A 19,641-nucleotide genomic window follows, 5' to 3' on the forward strand; every position below is an offset into this window, starting at 1 on the left:
CAAAGAATGGGTTAGACAGTCTGTTAGAGACAGTGCTTAGCACAGAGCAGGAGGGGACGTCTTTCTGAGACTGTGGTTGCCACAGAGTGGGAGGGACAGTCTGTCTTAGACTGTGGTTGGCACAGAAAGGGATAGGCAATCTGTCAGAGACTGTGGTTGGCACTGACCAGGAGGAACAGTTTGTCTGAGACTGTGGTTCACAGAGAGTGGGAGGGACAGTCTGTCTGTGATTGCGGTTGGCACACAGCAGGAGAGACGATAAGTCTGAGACTGTGGTTGGCACAGAATGGGATAGGCATTCTGTCTGAGACTGTTGTTGGCACAGAGCAGGAGGGACAGTCTGACTTAGACTATGGTTGGCATAGAATGGGTTAGACAGTCTGTTAGAGACAGTGCTTAGCACAGAGCGGGAGGGGCCGTCTGTCTGAGACTGTGGTTGCCACAGAGTGGGAGGGACAGTCTGTCTTAGACTGTGGTTGGCACAGAGTGGGAGGGCAGTCTGTCTGAGTGTGGTTGGCACAGTGCAGGAGGGACAGTCTGTCTGAGATTGCTGTTGGCACAGAGCAGGAGGGTCAGTCTGACTGCGACTGTGCTTGGCACAGAGCGTGAGGGACAGTCTGTCAGAGACTGTGGTTGGCACAGAGCGGGAGGAACAGTCTGTCTGAGACTGTGTTTGTCACAGAGCAGGAGGGAAAGTCTGTCTGAGACTGTGGTTGGCACAGAGCAGGAGGGACAGTCTGTCTGAGATTGCGGTTGGCACAGAATGGAATAGACAGTCTGTTGGAGACTGTGGTTGGCACATACTGGGAGGGATAGTCCATCTGAGACTGTGGTTGGAACAGAGCGGGAGGGACAATCTGTCTGAGACTGTGGTTGGCATAGACCGGGAGGGACAGTCTGACTGAGACTGTGTTTGCCACTGAGTGGGAGGGACAGTCCATCTGAGACTGTGGTTGGCACTGAGCGGGAGGGACAGTCTGTCTGAGACTGTGGTTGGCACAGAGCAGGAGGGACAATCTGTCTGAGACTGTGGTTGGCACAGAATGGGATAGACAGTCTCTCTGAGACAGTGCTTGGCAAAGAGTGGTAGGGACAGTCTGTCTGAGACTGTGGTTGGCACAGACTGGGAGGGACCGTCCTTCTGAGACTGTGGTTTGTACAGAGCGGGAGGGACAGTCCGTCTGAGTCTTTGGTTGGCACAGAGCGGGAGGGACAATCTGTCTGAGACTGTGGTTGGCACAGAGCAGGAGGGACAGTCTGACTTAGACAATGGTTGGCATAGAATGGGTTAGACAGTCTGTTTGAGACAGTGCTTGGCACGGAGCAGGAGGAACAGTCTGTCTGAGACTGTGGTTGGCACAGTGTGGGAGGGACAGTCTGTCTGAGACTGTGGTTGGCACAGAGCGGGAGGGACATTCTGACGGAGAATGTGGTTGGCACAGAATCGGATAGACTGTCTGTTGGAGACTGTGATTGGCACAGAGCGGGACAGACATTCCGTCTGATACGGTGATTGGCACAGAGCGGGAGGGACAGTCTGTCTGATACTGTAGTTGGCACAGTGTGGGAGGGACAGTCTGTCTGAGACTGTGGTTGGCACAGAGCTGGACGGACGTTCAGTCTGAGACTGTGGTTGGCACAGAGCGGGAGGGTCAGTCCATCTGAGACTGTGGTTGGCACAGAGCGTGAGGGACAGTCTGTCTGAGACTGTGGTTCACTGAGAGCGGGAGGGACAGTCCGTCTGTGGTTGCGGTTGGCACACAGCAAAAGGGACCGTCTGCCTGAGACTGTGGTTGGCACAGAATGGGATAGGCATTCTGTCTGAGACTGTGCTTGGCACAGAGTGGGAGGGACAGTCTGTCTGAGACTGTGGTTGGCACAGAGTGGGAGGGACAGTCCGTTTGAGAATGTGGTTTGCACAGAGCATGAGGGACAATCCGTCTGAGACTGTGGTTGGCACAGAGCCGGAGGGTCAATCTGTCTGAGACTGTGATTGGCACAGAGTGGGAGGGACAGTCCGTCTGAGACTGTGGTTGTCACAGAGTGGGAGGGACTTTCTGTCTGAGACTGTTGTTGGCACACAGCAGGAAGGACATTCTGTCCAAGACTTTGGCTGGCACATAGCGGGAGCGACAGTCTGTCAGAGACTCTGGTTGGCATAGAGCAGGAGGGACAGACTGACTGAGATGGTGGTTGGCACAGAATGGGATAGACAGTCTATTTGAGACAGTGCTTGGCACAGTGCGGAAGGGACAGTCCATCTGAGACTGTGGTTGGCACAGAATAGGATGAACTGTATGTCTGAGACTGTGGTTGGCACACAGCTGGAGGGACAGTCTGTCTGAGATGGTGGTTAGCACAGTGCAGGAGGGACAGTCTGACTGAGACTGTGGTTGGCACAGAATGGGATAGATAGTCTGTTTGAAACTGTGGTTGGCAGAGAGCGGTAGGGACAGTCCGTCTGAGACTGTGGTTGGCACAGAGCGGGAGGGACAGTTTGTCAGAGACTGTGGTTGGCCCAGAGCGGGAGGGACATTCCGTCTGAGACTGTGGTTGGAACTGAGCGGGACGGACAGTCTGTCTGAGACTGTGGTTGGCACTGAGCGTGAGGGACAGTCTGTCTGAGACTGTGGTTCACTGAGAGCGGGTGGGACAGTCTGTTTGTGATTGCGGTTGGCACACAGCAGGAGGGACGATCTGTCTGAGACTGTGGTTGGCACAGAAAGGGATAGGCAATCTGTCGGAGACTGTGGTTGGCACTGACCAGGAGGAACAGTTTGTCGGAGACTGTGGTTCACAGAGAGCGGGAGGGACAGTCTGTCTGTGATTGCGGCTGGCACACAGCAGGAGAGACGATTAGTCTGAGACTGCGGTTGGCACAGAATGGGATAGGCATTCTGTCTGAGACTGTGGTTGGCACTGAGCGGGACGGACAGTCTTTCTGAGACTTTGGTTGGCATTGAGCGTGAGGGACAGTCTGTCTGAGACTGTGGTTGGCACAGAATGGGATAGACAGTCTTTCTGAGACTATGCTTGGCACAGAGTGGGAGGGACAGTCTGTCTGAGACTGTGCTTGGCACAGAGTGGGAGGGACAGTCCGTTTGAGAATGTGATTTGCACAGAGCATGAGGGACAATCCGTCTGAGACTGTGGTTGGAACAGAGAGAGAGGGACAATCTGTCTGAGACTGTGGTTGGCACAGAGCGGGAGGGACAGTCCGTCTGAGACTGTGGTTGTCACAGAGTGGGAGGGACTTTCTGACTGAGACTGTTGTCGGCACACAGCAGGAAGGACATTCTGTCCAAGACTTTGGCTGCCACATAGCGGGAGTGACAGTCTGTCAGAGACGCTGGTTGGCACAGAGCAGGAGGGACAGACTGACTGAGATGGTGGTTGGACAGAATGGGATAGACAGTCTGTTTGCGACAGTGCTTGGCACAGAGCGGGAAGGACAGTCTGTCTGAGACTGTGGTTGGCACAGAATAGGATGAACTGTATGTCTGAGACTGTGGTTGGCACACAGCTGGAGGGACAGTCTGTCTGAGATCGTGGTTAGCACAGTGCAGGAGGGACAGTCTGACTGAGACTGTGGTTGGCACAGAATGGGATAGATAGTCTGTTTGAAACTGTGGTTGGCATAGAGCGGTAGGGACAGTCTGTCTGAGACTGTGGTTGGCACAGAGCGGGAGGGAAAGTTTGTCAGAGACTGTGGTTGGCCCAGAGCAGGAGGGACATTCCATCTGAGACTGTGGTGGGCACTGAGCGGGACAGACAGTCTGTCTGAGACTGTGGTTCACTGAGAGCGGGTGGGACAGTCTGTTTGTGATTGCGGTTGGCACACAGCAGGAGGGACGATCTGTCTGAGACTGTGGTTGGCACAGAAAGGGATAGGCAATCTGTCAGAGACTGTGGTTGGCACTGACCAGGAGGAACAGTTTGTCTGAGACTGTGGTTCACAGAGAGAGGGAGGGACAGTCTGTCTGTGATTGCGGTTGGCACACAGCAGGAGAGACGATAAGTCTGAGACTGTGGTTGGCACAGAATGGGATAGGCATTCTGTCAGAGACTGTTGTTGGCACAGAGCAGGAGGGACAGTCTGACTTAGACTATGGTTGGCAAAGAATGGGTTAGACAGTCTGTTAGAGACAGTGCTTAGCACAGAGCAGGAGGGGACGTCTTTCTGAGACTGTGGTTGCCACAGAGTGGGAGGGACAGTCTGTCTTAGACTGTGGTTGGCACAGAAAGGGATAGGCAATCTGTCAGAGACTGTGGTTGGCACTGACCAGGAGGAACAGTTTGTCTGAGACTGTGGTTCACAGAGAGTGGGAGGGACAGTCTGTCTGTGATTGCGGTTGGCACACAGCAGGAGAGACGATAAGTCTGAGACTGTGGTTGGCACAGAATGGGATAGGCATTCTGTCTGAGACTGTTGTTGGCACAGAGCAGGAGGGACAGTCTGACTTAGACTATGGTTGGCATAGAATGGGTTAGACAGTCTGTTAGAGACAGTGCTTAGCACAGAGCGGGAGGGGCCGTCTGTCTGAGACTGTGGTTGCCACAGAGTGGGAGGGACAGTCTGTCTTAGACTGTGGTTGGCACAGAGTGGGAGGGCAGTCTGTCTGAGTGTGGTTGGCACAGTGCAGGAGGGACAGTCTGTCTGAGATTGCTGTTGGCACAGAGCAGGAGGGTCAGTCTGACTGCGACTGTGCTTGGCACAGAGCGTGAGGGACAGTCTGTCAGAGACTGTGGTTGGCACAGAGCGGGAGGAACAGTCTGTCTGAGACTGTGTTTGTCACAGAGCAGGAGGGAAAGTCTGTCTGAGACTGTGGTTGGCACAGAGCAGGAGGGACAGTCTGTCTGAGATTGCGGTTGGCACAGAATGGAATAGACAGTCTGTTGGAGACTGTGGTTGGCACATACTGGGAGGGATAGTCCATCTGAGACTGTGGTTGGAACAGAGCGGGAGGGACAATCTGTCTGAGACTGTGGTTGGCATAGACCGGGAGGGACAGTCTGACTGAGACTGTGTTTGCCACTGAGTGGGAGGGACAGTCCATCTGAGACTGTGGTTGGCACTGAGCGGGAGGGACAGTCTGTCTGAGACTGTGGTTGGCACAGAGCAGGAGGGACAATCTGTCTGAGACTGTGGTTGGCACAGAGCGGGAGGGACAGGCCATCTGAGACTGTGGTTGGCACAGAGCGGGAGGGACCACATGTCTGATACTGTGGTTGGCACACAGCAGGAAGGACATTCTGTCCAAGACTTTGGCTGGCACAAAGCAGGAGGTACCGTATGTCTGAGACTGTGGTTGGCACAGAATGGGATAGACAGTCTGTCTGAGACTGTGCTTGTCACAGAGTGGGAGGGACAGTCTGTCTGAGACTGTGCTTGGCGCAGAGCAGGCGGGACTGTCCGTCTGAGACTGTGTTTGTCACAGAGCGGGAGGGACAGTCTGTCTTAGACTGTGGTTGGCACAGAGCGGGATGGGCAGTCTGTCTGAGACTGTGGTTGGCACAGAGCAGGAGGGACAGTCTGACTTAGACTGTGGTTGGCATAGAATTGGTTAGGCAGCCTGTTTGAGACATTTCATGTCACGGAGCGGGAGGGGCAGTATGTCTGAGTCTCTGGTTGGCAGAGAATAGGATGAACAGTCTCTCTGAGACTCAGGTTGGCACAGTGCAGGAGGGACAGTCTGTCTGAGACTGTGGTTGGCACAGAGCAGAAGGGAAAGTCTGCCTGAAACGGTGCTTGGCACAGAGCGGGAGGGACAGTCTGTCTGAGAATGTTGTTGGCACACAGTAGGAAGGACATTCTGTCCAAGACTTTGGCTGCCACATAGCTGGAGGGACAGTCTGTATGAGACGGTTGTTGGCACAGAATGGGATAAACAGTCTGTCTGAGACTGTGGGTGGCACAGAGCGGGAGGAACAGTCTGTCTGAGATTGCGGTTGGCACAGAGCAGGAGGGACTGACTGACTGAGACTTTGGTTGGCACAGAATGGTATAGACAGTCTGTTGGAGACTGTGAATGGCACAGAGTGGGAGGGACAGTCCGTCTGAGACTGTGGTTGGCACTGAGCGGGAGGGACAGTCCATCTGAGACTGTGGTTGTCACTTGGCGGGCAGGGCAGTCTGTCTGAGACTGTGGTTGGCACAGAGCAGGAGGGACAGTCTCTCTGAGACTGTTGTTGGCACACAGCAGGAAGGACGTTCTGTCCAAGACTTTGGCTGGCACAAAGCAGGAGGGACAGTTTTTCTGAGACTGTGGTTGGCACAGAATGGGATAGACAGTCTGTCTGAGACTGTGCTTGGCACAGAGTGGGAGGGACAGGCCGTCTGAGACTGCGGTTGGCACAGATTGGGAGGGACAGTCCGTTTGAGACTGTGGTTTGCACAGAGCAGGGGGGACAGTCCGTCTGAGACTGTGGTTGGCACAGAGTGGGAGCGACATTCTGTCTGAGACTGTGGTTGGCACAGAGCAGGAGGGACATTCTGACTTAGACTATGGTTGGCATAGAATTGGATAGACAGACTGTTGGAGACTGTGATTGGCACAGAGCGGGAGGGACAATCTGTCTGAGACTGTGGTTGGCACAGAGCGGGAGGGACAGTTTGTCAGAGACTGTGGTTGGCCCAGAGAGGGAGGGACATTCCGTCTGAGACTGTGGTTGGCACTGAGCGGGACGGACAGTCTGTCTGAGACTTTGGTTGGCACTCAGCGTGAGGGACAGTCTGTCTGAGACTGTGGTTCACTGAGAGCGGGTGGGACAGTCTGTTTGTGATTGCGGTTGGCACACAGCAGGAGGGAAAATCTGTCTGAGACTGTGGTTGGCACAGAAAGGGATAGGCAATCTGTCGGAGACTGTGGTTGGCACTGACCAGGAGGAACAGTTTGTCTGAGACTGTGGTTCACAGAGAGCGGGAGGGACAGTCTGTCTGTGATTGCGGTTGGCACAAAGCAGGAGGGACGATAAGTCTGAGACTGTGGTTGGCACAGAATGGGATAGGCATTCTGTCTGAGACTGTGATTGGCACAGAGCAGGAGAGACAGTCTGACTTAGACTATGGTTGGCATAGAATGGGTTAGACAGTCTGTTTGAGACAATGCTTAGCACACAGCGGCAGGGGCCGTCTGTCTGAGACTGTGGTTGCCACAGAGTGGGAGGGACAGTCTGTGTGAGTCTGGTTGGCACAGTGCGGGAGGGACAGTCTGTCTGAGATTGCTGTTGGCACAGAGCAGGAGGGACAGTCTGACTGCGACTGTGGTTGGCACAGAGCGGAAGGAACAGTCTGTCTGAGACTGTGGTTGGCACAGAGCGGAAGGAACAGTCTGTCTGAGACTGTGTTTGTCACAGAGCGGGAGGGACAGATTGTATAAGACTGTGCTTGGCACAGAGCGGGAGGGACAGTCTGTCTGAGATTGCGGTTGGCACAGAATGGAATAGACAGTCTGTCTGAGACTGTGGTTGGCACAGGGTGGGAGGGACAGTCTGTCTGAGACTGTGGTTGGCACAGAGCGGGAGGGACCATCTGTCTCAGACTGTGGTTCGCAGAGAGTGGGAGGGACCGTCTGTCTGTGATTGCGGTTGGCACACAGCAAGAGGGACCATCTGTCTGAGACTGTGGTTGGCACAAAATGGGATAGACAGTCTGTTGGAGACTGTGAATGGCACAGAGTGGGATGGACAGTCCGTCTGAGACTGTGGTTAGAACAGAGCGGGAGGGACAATCTGTCTGAGACTGTGGTTGGCATAGACCGGGAGGGACAGTCTGACTGAGACTGTGGTTGGCACTGAGTGGGAGGGACAGTCCATCTGAGACTGTGGTTGGCACTGAGCGTGAGGGACAGACTCTCTGAGACTGTGGTTGGCACAGAGCAGGAGGGACAATCTGTCTGAGACTGTGGTTGGCACGGAGCGGGAGGGACAGGCCATCTGAGACTGTGGTTGGCACAGAGCGGGAGGGACCTTATGTCTGAGACTGTGGTTGGCACACAGCAGGAAGGACATTCTGTCCAAGACTTTGGCTGGCACAAAGCAGGAGGTACAGTCTGTCTGAGACTGTGGTAGGCACAGAATGGGATAGACAGTCTGTCTGAGACTGTGCTTGGCACAGAGTTGGAGGGACAGTCTGTCTGAGACTGTGGTTCGCATAGAGCGCGAGGGACAGTCTGTCTGTGATTCCGGTTGGCACAGAGCATGAGGGACCATCTGTCTGAGACTGTGCTTGGCACAGAATGGGATAGACAGTCTGTCTGAAACTGTGGTTGGCACAGAGCGTGAGGGACAGTCCGTCTGAGAGTGTGGTTGGCAAAGAGCAGGAGGGACAATCTGTCTGAGACTGTGGCTGGCACAGAGCAGGACGGACAGTCTCAATTAGACTGTGGTTGGCCCAGAGCAGGAGGGACTGTCTTTCTGAGACTGTGGTTGGCACAGAGAATGAGGGACAGTCCGTCTGAGAATGTGGTTGGCATAGAATGGGTTAGACAGTCTGTTTGAGACAGTGCTTGGCACAGAGCGGGAGGGGCAGTCTGTCTGCGACTGCGGTTGGCACAGAATGGGATGAACAGTCTCTCTGAGACTGTGGTTGGCACAGTGCGGGAGGGACTGCCTGTCTGAAACTGTGGTTGGCACAGAGCGGGAGGGACAGTCCGTCTGAGACTGTGGTTGGCACAGAGCGGGAGGGACAATCTGTTTGAGACTGTGGTTGGCCCAGAGCAGGAGGGACAGTCTTTCTGAGACTGTTGTTGGCACACAGCAGGAAGGACAATCTGTCCAAGACTTTGGCTGGCACAAAGCAGGAGCGACAGTCTGTCTGAGACTGTGGGTGGCACAGGATGGGTTAGACAGTCTGTCTGAGACTGTGGTTGGCACAGAGTGGGAGGGACAGTCAGTCTGCGTGTGGTTGGCACAGTGCAGGAGGGACAGTCTGTCTGAGATTGCTGTTGGCACAGAGCAGGAGGGACATTCTGACTGTGACTGTGGTTGTCACAGAGCGTGAGGGACAGTCTGTCTGAGACTGTGGTTCACAGAGAGTGGGAGGGACAGTCTGTCCGTGATTGTGGTTGGCACACAGCAGGAGGGACAGTTTGTCTGAGACTGTGGTTGGCACAGAGCAGGAGGGACAGTCTGTCTGAGATTGCGGTTGGCACAGAATGGAATAGACAGTCTGTCTGAGACTGTGGTTGGCACAGGGTGGGAGGGACAGTCTGTCTGAGACTGTGGTTGGCACAGAGCGGGAGGGACCATCTGTCTCAGACTGTGGTTCGCAGAGAGTGGGAGGGACCGTCTGTCTGTGATTGCGGTTGGCACACAGCAAGAGGGACCATCTGTCTGAGACTGTGGTTGGCACAAAATGGGATAGACAGTCTGTTGGAGACTGTGAATGGCACAGAGTGGGATGGACAGTCCGTCTGAGACTGTGGTTAGCACAGAGCGGGAGGGACACTCTGTCTGAGACTGTGGTTGGCATAGACCGGGAGGGACAGTCTGACTGAGACTGTGGTTGGCACTGAGTGGGAGGGACAGTCCATCTGAGACTGTGGTTGGCACTGAGCGTGAGGGACAGACTCTCTGAGACTGTGGTTGGCACAGAGCAGGAGGGACAATCTGTCTGAGACTGTGGTTGGCACGGAGCGGGAGGGACAGGCCATCTGAGACTGTGGTTGGCACAGAGCGGGAGGGACCTTATGTCTGAGACTGTGGTTGGCACACAGCAGGAAGGACATTCTGTCCAAGACTTTGGCTGGCACAAAGCAGGAGGTACAGTCTGTCTGAGACTGTGGTAGGCACAGAATGGGATAGACAGTCTGTCTGAGACTGTGCTTGGCACAGAGTTGGAGGGACAGTCTGTCTGAGACTGTGGTTCGCATAGAGCGCGAGGGACAGTCTGTCTGTGATTCCGGTTGGCACAGAGCATGAGGGACCATCTGTCTGAGACTGTGCTTGGCACAGAATGGGATAGACAGTCTGTCTGAAACTGTGGTTGGCACAGAGCGTGAGGGACAGTCCGTCTGAGAGTGTGGTTGGCAAAGAGCAGGAGGGACAATCTGTCTGAGACTGTGGCTGGCACAGAGCAGGACGGACAGTCTCAATTAGACTGTGGTTGGCCCAGAGCAGGAGGGACTGTCTTTCTGAGACTGTGGTTGGCACAGAGAATGAGGGACAGTCCGTCTGAGAATGTGGTTGGCATAGAATGGGTTAGACAGTCTGTTTGAGACAGTGCTTGGCACAGAGCGGGAGGGGCAGTCTGTCTGCGACTGCGGTTGGCACAGAATGGGATGAACAGTCTCTCTGAGACTGTGGTTGGCACAGTGCGGGAGGGACTGCCTGTCTGAAACTGTGGTTGGCACAGAGCGGGAGGGACAGTCCGTCTGAGACTGTGGTTGGCACAGAGCGGGAGGGACAATCTGTTTGAGACTGTGGTTGGCCCAGAGCAGGAGGGACAGTCTTTCTGAGACTGTTGTTGGCACACAGCAGGAAGGACAATCTGTCCAAGACTTTGGCTGGCACAAAGCAGGAGCGACAGTCTGTCTGAGACTGTGGGTGGCACAGGATGGGTTAGACAGTCTGTCTGAGACTGTGGTTGGCACAGAGTGGGAGGGACAGTCAGTCTGCGTGTGGTTGGCACAGTGCAGGAGGGACAGTCTGTCTGAGATTGCTGTTGGCACAGAGCAGGAGGGACATTCTGACTGTGACTGTGGTTGTCACAGAGCGTGAGGGACAGTCTGTCTGAGACTGTGGTTCACAGAGAGTGGGAGGGACAGTCTGTCCGTGATTGTGGTTGGCACACAGCAGGAGGGACAGTTTGTCTGAGACTGTGGTTGGCACAGAGCAGGAGGGACAGTCTGTCTGAGATTGCGGTTGGCACAGAATGGGATAGACAGTCTGTCTGAGACTGTGGTTGGCACAGAGTGGGAGGGACAGTCTGTCTGATACTGTGGTTGGCACAGAGTGGGAGGGACCATCTGTCTCAGACTGTGGTTCGCAGAGAGTGGGAGGGACCGTCTGTCTGTGATTGCGGTTGGCACAGAGCAGGAGGGACCGTCTGTCTGAGACTGTGGTTGGCACAAAATGGGATAGGCAGTCTGTTCGAGACTGTGAATGGCACAGAGTGGGATGGACAGTCTGTCTGAGACTGTGGTTAGAACAGAGCGGGAGGGACAATCTGTCTGAGACTGTGGTTGGCACAGAGCGGGAGGGACAGTCCATCTGAGACTGTGGTTGGCACTGAGCGGGAGGGACAGTCTGTCTGAGACTGTGGTTGGCACAGAGCAGGAGGGACAATCTGTCTGAGATTGTGTTTGGCACAGAGCGGGAGGGACAGTCCGTCTGATACTGTGGTTGGCTCAGAGCTGGAGGGACAGTCTCTCTGAGACTGTTGTTGGCACACAGCAGGAAGTACATTCTGTCCAAGACTTTGGCTGGCATAAAGCAGAGGGACAGTCTTTCTGAGAGTGTGGTTGGCACAGAATGGGATAGACAGTCTCTCTGAGACAGTGCTTGGCAAAAAGTGGTAGGGACAGTCTGTCTGAGACTGTGGTTGGCACAGACTGGGAGGGACAGTCCTTCTGAGACTGTGGTTTGCACAGAGCGGGAGGGACAGTCCGTCTGAGTCTTTGGTTGGCACAGAGCGGGAGGGACAATCTGTCTGAGACTTTGGTTGGCACAGAGCAGGAGGGACAGTCTGACTTAGACAATGGTTGGCATAGAATGGGTTAGACAGTCTGTTTGAGACAGTGCTTGGCACGGAGCAGGAGGAACAGTCTGTCTGAGACTGTGGTTGGCACAGTGTGGGAGGGACAGTCTGTCTGAGACTGTGGTTGGCACAGAGCGGGAGGGACATTCCGTCTGATACGGTGATTGGCACAGAGCGGGAGGGACAGTCTGTCTGATACTGTAGTTGGCACAGTGTGGGAGGGACAGTCTGTCTGAGACTGTGGTTGGCACAGAGCTGGACGGACGTTCAGTCTGAGACTGTGGTTGGTACAGAGCGGGAGGGTCAGTCCATCTGAGACTGTGGTTGGCACAGAGCATGAGGGACAGTCTGTCTGAGACTGTGGTTCACAGAGAGCGGGAGGGACAGGCTGTCTGTGGTTGCAGTTGGCACACAGCAAAAGGGACCGTCTGCCTGAGACTGTGGTTGGCACAGAATGGGATAGGCATTCTGTCTGAGACTGTGCTTGGCACAGAGTGGGAGGGACAGTCTGTCTGAGACTGTGGTTGGCACAGAGTGGGAGGGACAGTCCGTTTGAGAATGTGGTTTGCACAGAGCATGAGGGACAATCCGTCTGAGACTGTGGTTGGCACAGAGCGGGAGGGACAATCTGTCTGAGACTGTGGTTGGCACAGAGCAGGAGGGACAATCTGTCTGAGATTGTGTTTGGCACAGAGCGGGAGGGACAGTCCGTCTGATACTGTGGTTGGCTCAGAGCTGGAGGGACAGTCTCTCTGAGACTGTTGTTGGCACACAGCAGGAAGTACATTCTGTCCAAGACTTTGGCTGGCATAAAGCAGAGGGACAGTCTTTCTGAGAGTGTGGTTGGCACAGAATGGGATAGACAGTCTCTCTGAGACAGTGCTTGGCAAAGAGTGGTAGGGACAGTCTGTCTGAGACTGTGGTGGGCACAGACTGGGAGGGACAGTCCTTCTGAGACTGTGGTTTGCACAGAGCGGGAGGGACAGTCCGTCTGAGTCTTTGGTTGGCACAGAGCGGGAGGGACAATCTGTCTGAGACTGTGGTTGGCACAGAGCAGGAGGGACAGTCTGACTTAGACAATGGTTGGCATAGAATGGGTTAGACAGTCTGTTTGAGACAGTGCTTGGCACGGAGCAGGAGGAACAGTCTGTCTGAGACTGTGGTTGGCACAGTGTGGGAGGGACAGTCTGTCTGAGACTGTGGTTGGCACAGAGCGGGAGGGACATTCCGTCTGATACGGTGATTGGCACAGACGGGAGGGACAGTCTGTCTGATACTGTAGTTGGCACAGTGTGGGAGGGACAGTCTGTCTGAGACTGTGGTTGGCACAGAGCTGGACGGACGTTCAGTCTGAGACTGTGGTTGGCACAGAGCGGGAGAGTCAGTCCATCTGAGACTGTGGTTGGCACAGAGCATGAGGGACAGTCTGTCTGAGACTTTGGTTCACAGAGAGCGGGAGGGACAGTCTGTCTGTGGTTGCGGTTGGCACACAGCAAAAGGGACCGTCTGCCTGAGACTGTGGTTGGCACAGAATGGGATAGGCATTCTGTCTGAGACTGTGCTTGGCACAGAGTGGGAGGGACAGTCTGTCTGAGACTGTGGTTGGCACAGAGTGGGAGGGACAGTCCGTTTGAGAATGTGGTTTGCACAGAGCATGAGGGACAATCCGTCTGAGACTGTGGTTGGCACAGAGCCGGAGGGACAATCTGTCTGAGACTGTGGTTGGCACAGAGTGGGAGGGACAGTCCGTCTGAGACTGTGGTTGTCACAGAGTGGGAGGGACTTTCTGTCTGAGACTGTTGTTGGCACACAGCAGGAAGGACATTCTGTCCAAGACTTTGGCTGGCACATAGCGGGAGCGACAGTCTGTCAGAGACTCTGGTTGGCGTAGAGCAGGAGGGACAGACTGACTGAGATGGTGGTTGGCACAGAATGGGATAGACAGACTATTTGAGACAATGCTTGGCACAGAGCGGAAGGGACAGTCCATCTGAGACTGTGGTTGGCACAGAATAGGATGAACTGTATGTCTGAGACTGTGGTTGGCACACAGCTGGAGGGAAAGTCTGTCTGAGATCGTGGTTAGCACAGTGCAGGAGGGACAGTCTGACTGAGACTGTGGTTGGCACAGAATGGGATAGATAGTCTGTTTGAAACTGTGGTTGGCATAGAGCGGTAGGGACAGTCCGTCTGAGACTGTGGTTGGCACAGAGCAGGAGGGACAGTTTGTCAGAGACTGTGGTTGGCCCAGAGCGGGAGGGACATTCCGTCTGAGACTGTGGTTGGCACTGAGCGGGACGGACAGTCTGTCTGAGACTGTGGTTGGCACTGAGCGTGAGGGATAGTCTGTCTGAGACTGTGGTTCACTGAGAGCGGGTGGGACAGTCTGTTTGTGATTGCGGTTGGCACACAGCAGGAGGGACGATCTGTCTGAGACTGTGGTTGGCACAGAAAGGGATAGGCAATCTGTCGGAGACTGTGGTTGGCACTGACCAGGAGGAACAATTTGTCGGAGACTGTGGTTCACAGAGAGCGGGAGGGACAGTCTGTCTGTGATTGCGGCTGGCACACAGCAGGAGGGACGATAAGTCTGAGACTGTGGTTGGCACAGAATGGGATAGGCATTCTGTCTGAGACTGTGGTTGGCACTGAGCGGGACGGACAGTCTTTCTGAGACTTTGGTTGGCATTGAGCGTGAGGGACAGTCTGTCTGAGACTGTGGTTGGCATAAAATGGGATAGACAGTCTTTCTGAGACTATGCTTGGCACAGAGTGGGAGGGACAGTCTGTCTGAGACTGTGCTTGGCACAGAGTGGGAGGGACAGTCCGTTTGAGAATGTGATTTGCACAGAGCATGAGGGACAATCCGTCTGAGACTGTGGTTGGAACAGAGAGAGAGGGACAATCTGTCTGAGACTGTGGTTGGCACAGAGCGGGAGGGACAGTCCGTCTGAGACTGTGGTTGTCACAGAGTGGGAGGGACTTTCTGACTGAGACTGTTGTCGGCAACAGCAGGAAGGACATTCTGTCCAAGACTTTGGCTGCCACATAGCGGGAGTGACAGTCTGTCAGAGACGCTGGTTGGCACAGAGCAGGACTGACAGACTGACTGAGATGGTGGTTGGACAGAATGGGATAGCCAGTCTGTTTGCGACAGTGCTTGGCACAGAGCGGGAGGGACAGTCTGTCTGAGACTGTGGTTGGCACAGAATAGGATGAACTGTATGTCTGAGACTGTGGTTGGCACACAGCTGGAGGGACAGTCTGTCTGAGATCGTGGTTAGCACAGTGCAGGAGGGACAGTCTGACTGAGACTGTGGTTGGCACAGGATGGGATAGATAGTCTGTTTGAAACTGTGGTTGGCATAGAGCGGTAGGGACAGTCCGTCTGAGACTGTGGTTGGCACAGAGCGGGAGGGAAAGTTTGTCAGAGACTGTGGTTGGCCCAGAGCAGGAGGGACATTCCATCTGAGACTGTGGTGGGCACTGAGCGGGACAGACAGTCTGTCTGAGACTGTGGTTCACTGAGAGCGGGTGGGACAGTCTGTTTGTGATTGCGGTTGGCACACAGCAGGAGGGACGATCTGTCTGAGACTGTGGTTGGCACAGAAAGGGATGGGCAATCTGTCAGAGACTGTGGTTGGCACTGACCAGGAGGAACAGTTTGTCTGAGACTGTGGTTCGCAGAGAGCAGGAGGGACAGTCTGTCTGTGATTGCGGTTGGCACACAGCAGGAGAGACGATAAGTCTGAGACTGTGGTTGGCACAGAATGGGATAGGCATTCTGTCTGAGACTGTTGTTGGCACAGATCAGGAGGGACAGTCTGACTTAGACTATGGTTGGCATAGAATGGGTTAGACAGTCTGTTAGAGACAGTGCTTAGCACAGAGCGGGAGGAGCCATCTGTCTGAGACTGTGGTTGCCTCAGAGTGGGAGGGACAGTCTGTCTGAGACTGTGGTTGGCACAGAGTGGGAGGGACAGTCTGTCTGAGTGTGGTTGGCACAGTGCGGGAGGGACAGTCTGTCTGAGATTGCTGTTGGCACAGAGCAGGAGGGACAGTCTGACTGCGACTGTGGTTGGCACAGAGCGTGAGGGACAGTCCGTTTGAGAATGTGATTTGCACAGAGCATGAGGGACAATCCGTCTGAGACTGTGGTTGGAACAGAGAGAGAGGGACAATCTGTCTGAGACTGTGGTTGGCACAGAGCGGGAGGGACAGTCCGTCTGAGACTGTCGTTGTCACAAAGTGGGAGGGACTTTCTGACTGAGACTGTTGTCGGCACACAGCAGGAAGGACATTCTGTCCAAGACTTTGGCTGCCACATAGCGGGAGTGACAGTCTGTCAGAGACGCTGGTTGGCACAGAGCAGGAGGGACAGACTGACTGAGATGGTGGTTGGACAGAATGGGATAGCCAGTCTGTTTGCAACAGTGCTTGGCACAGAGCGGGAGGGACAGTCTGTCTGAGACTGTGGTTGGCACAGAATAGGATGAACTGTATGTCTGAGACTGTGGTTGGCACACAGCTGGAGGGACAGTCTGTCTGAGATCGTGGTTAGCACAGTGCAGGAGGGACAGTCTGACTGAGACTGTGGTTGGCACAGGATGGGATAGATAGTCTGTTTGAAACTGTGGTTGGCATAGAGCGGTAGGGACAGTCCGTCTGAGACTGTGGTTGGCACAGAGCGGGAGGGAAAGTTTGTCAGAGACTGTGGTTGGCCCAGAGCAGGAGGGACATTCCATCTGAGACTGTGGTGGGCACTGAGCGGGACAGACAGTCTGTCTGAGACTGTGGTTCACTGAGAGCGGGTGGGACAGTCTGTTTGTGATTGCGGTTGGCACACAGCAGGAGGGACGATCTGTCTGAGACTGTGGTTGGCACAGAAAGGGATGGGCAATCTGTCAGAGACTGTGGTTGGCACTGACCAGGAGGAACAGTTTGTCTGAGACTGTGGTTCGCAGAGAGCAGGAGGGACAGTCTGTCTGTGATTGCGGTTGGCACACAGCAGGAGAGACGATAAGTCTGAGACTGTGGTTGGCACAGAATGGGATAGGCATTCTGTCTGAGACTGTTGTTGGCACAGAGCAGGAGGGACAGTCTGACTTAGACTATGGTTGGCATAGAATGGGCTAGACAGTCTGTTAGAGACAGTGCTTAGCACAGAGCGGGAGGAGCCATCTGTCTGAGACTGTGGTTGCCTCAGAGTGGGAGGGACAGTCTGTCTGAGACTGTGGTTGGCACAGAGTGGGAGGGACAGTCTGTCTGAGTGTGGTTGGCACAGTGCGGGAGGGACAGTCTGTCTGAGATTGCTGTTGGCACAGAGCAGGAGGGACAGTCTGACTGCGACTGTGGTTGGCACAGAGCGTGAGGGACAGTCCGTTTGAGAATGTGATTTGCACAGAGCATGAGGGACAATCCGTCTGAGACTGTGGTTGGAACAGAGAGAGAGGGACAATCTGTCTGAGACTGTGGTTGGCACAGAGCGGGAGGGACAGTCCGTCTGAGACTGTGGTTGTCACAAAGTGGGAGGGACTTTCTGACTGAGACTGTTGTCGGCACACAGCAGGAAGGACATTCTGTCCAAGACTTTGGCTGCCACATAGCGGGAGTGACAGTCTGTCAGAGACGCTGGTTGGCACAGAGCAGGAGGGACAGACTGACTGAGATGGTGGTTGGACAGAATGGGATAGCCAGTCTGTTTGCGACAGTGCTTGGCACAGAGCGGGAGGGACAGTCTGTCTGAGACTGTGGTTGGCACAGAATAGGATGAACTGTATGTCTGAGACTGTGGTTGGCACACAGCTGGAGGGACAGTCTGTCTGAGATCGTGGTTAGCACAGTGCAAGAGGGACAGTCTGACTGAGACAGTGGTTGGCACAGAATGGGATAGATAGTCTGTTTGAAACTGTGGTTGGCATAGAGCGGTAGGGACAGTCCGTCTGAGACTGTGGTTGGCACAGAGCGGGAGGGAAAGTTTGTCAGAGACTGTGGTTGGCCCAGAGCAGGAGGGACATTCCATCTGAGACTGTGGTGGGCACTGAGCGGGACAGACAGTCTGTCTGAGACTGTGGTTCACTGAGAGCGGGTGGGACAGTCTGTTTGTGATTGCGGTTGGCACACAGCAGGTGGGACGATCTGTCTGAGACTGTGGTTGGCACAGAAAGGGATAGGCAATCTGTCAGAGACTGTGGTTGGCACTGACCAGGAGGAACAGTTTGTCTGAGACTGTGGTTCACAGAGAGCGGGAGGGACAGTCTGTCTGTGATTGCGGTTGGCACACAGCAGGAGAGACGATACGTCTGAGACTGTGGTTGGCACAGAATGGGATAGGCATTCTGTCTGAGACTGTGGTTGGCACAGAGCAGGAGGGACAGTCTGACTTAGACTATGGTTGGCATAGAATGGGTTAGACAGTCTGTTAGAGACAGTGCTTAGCACAGAGCGGGAGGAGCCGTCTGTCTGAGACTGTGGTTGCCACAGAGTGGGAGGGACAGTCTGTCTGAGACTGTGGTTGGCACAGAGTGGGAGGGACAGTCTGTCTGAGTGTGGTTGGCACAGTGCGGGAGGGACAGTCTGTCTGAGATTGCTGTTGGCACAGAGCAGGAGAGACAGTCTGACTGCGACTGTGGTTGGCACAGAGCGTGAGGGACAGTCTGTCAGAGACTGTGGTTGGCACAGAGCGGGAGGAACAGTCTGTCTGAGACTGTGTTTGTCACAGAGCGGGAGGGACAGTCTGTCTGAGATTGCGGTTGGCACAGAATGGAATAGACAGTCTGTTGGAGACTGTGGTTGGCACATACTGGGAGGGATAGTCCGTCTGAGACTGTGGTTGGAACAGAGCGGGAGGGACAATCTGTCTGAGACTGTGGTTGGCATAGACCGGGAGGGACAGTCTGACTGAGACTGTGGTTGCCACTGAGTGGGAGGGACAGTCCATCTGAGACTGTGGTTGGCACTGAGCGGGAGGGACAGTCTGTCTGAGACTGTGGTTGGCACAGAGCAGGAGGGACAATCTGTCTGAGACTGTGGTTGGCACAGAGCGGGATGGACCACATGTCTGATACTGTGGTTGGCACACAGCAGGAAGGACATTCTGTCCAAGAATTTGGCTGGCACAAAGCAGGAGGTACCGTATGTCTGAGACTGTGGTTGGCACAGAATGGGATAGACAGTCTGTCTGAGACTGTGCTTGGCACAGAGTGGGAGGGACAGTCTGTCTGAGACTGTGCTTGGCGCAGAGCAGGAGGGACAGTCCGTCTGAGACTGTGTTTGTCACAGAGCGGGAGGGACAGTCTGTCTTAGACTGTGGTTGGCACAGAGCGGGATGGGCAGACTGTCTGAGACTGTGGTTGGCACAGAGCAGGAGGGACAGTCTGACTTAGACTGTGGTTGGCATAGAATTGGTTAGACAGTCTGTTTGAGACATTTCATGTCACAGAGCGGGAGGGGCAGTGTGTCTGAGTCTCAGGTTGGCAGAGAATAGGATGAACAGTCTCTCTGAGACTCAGGTTGGCACAGTGCAGGAGGGACAGTCTGTATGAGACTGTGGTTGGCACAGAGCGTGAGTGTCAGTCCGTCTGAGACTGTGGTTGGCACAGAGCGGGAGGGACAGTCCGTCTGAGGCGGTGCTTGGCACAGAGCAGGAGGGACAGTCTCTCTGAGACTGTTGTTGGCACACAGCAGGAAGGACGTTCTGTCCAAGACTTTGGCTGGTACAAAGCAGGAGGGACAGTTTTTCTGAGACTTTGGTTGGCACAGAATGGGATAGACAGTCTGTCTGAGACTGTGCTTGGCACAGAGTGGGAGGGACAGGCCGTCTGAGACTGCGGTTGGCACAGATTGGGAGGGACAGTCTGTGTGAGTCTGGTTGGCACAGTGCGGGAGGGACAGTCTGTCTGAGATTGCTGTTGGCACAGAGCAGGAGGGACAGTCTGACTGCG

Source organism: Carcharodon carcharias, chromosome 10 (genome assembly GCF_017639515.1).
Source record: "Carcharodon carcharias isolate sCarCar2 chromosome 10, sCarCar2.pri, whole genome shotgun sequence".
NCBI classification, from domain to species: domain Eukaryota; kingdom Metazoa; phylum Chordata; class Chondrichthyes; order Lamniformes; family Lamnidae; genus Carcharodon; species Carcharodon carcharias.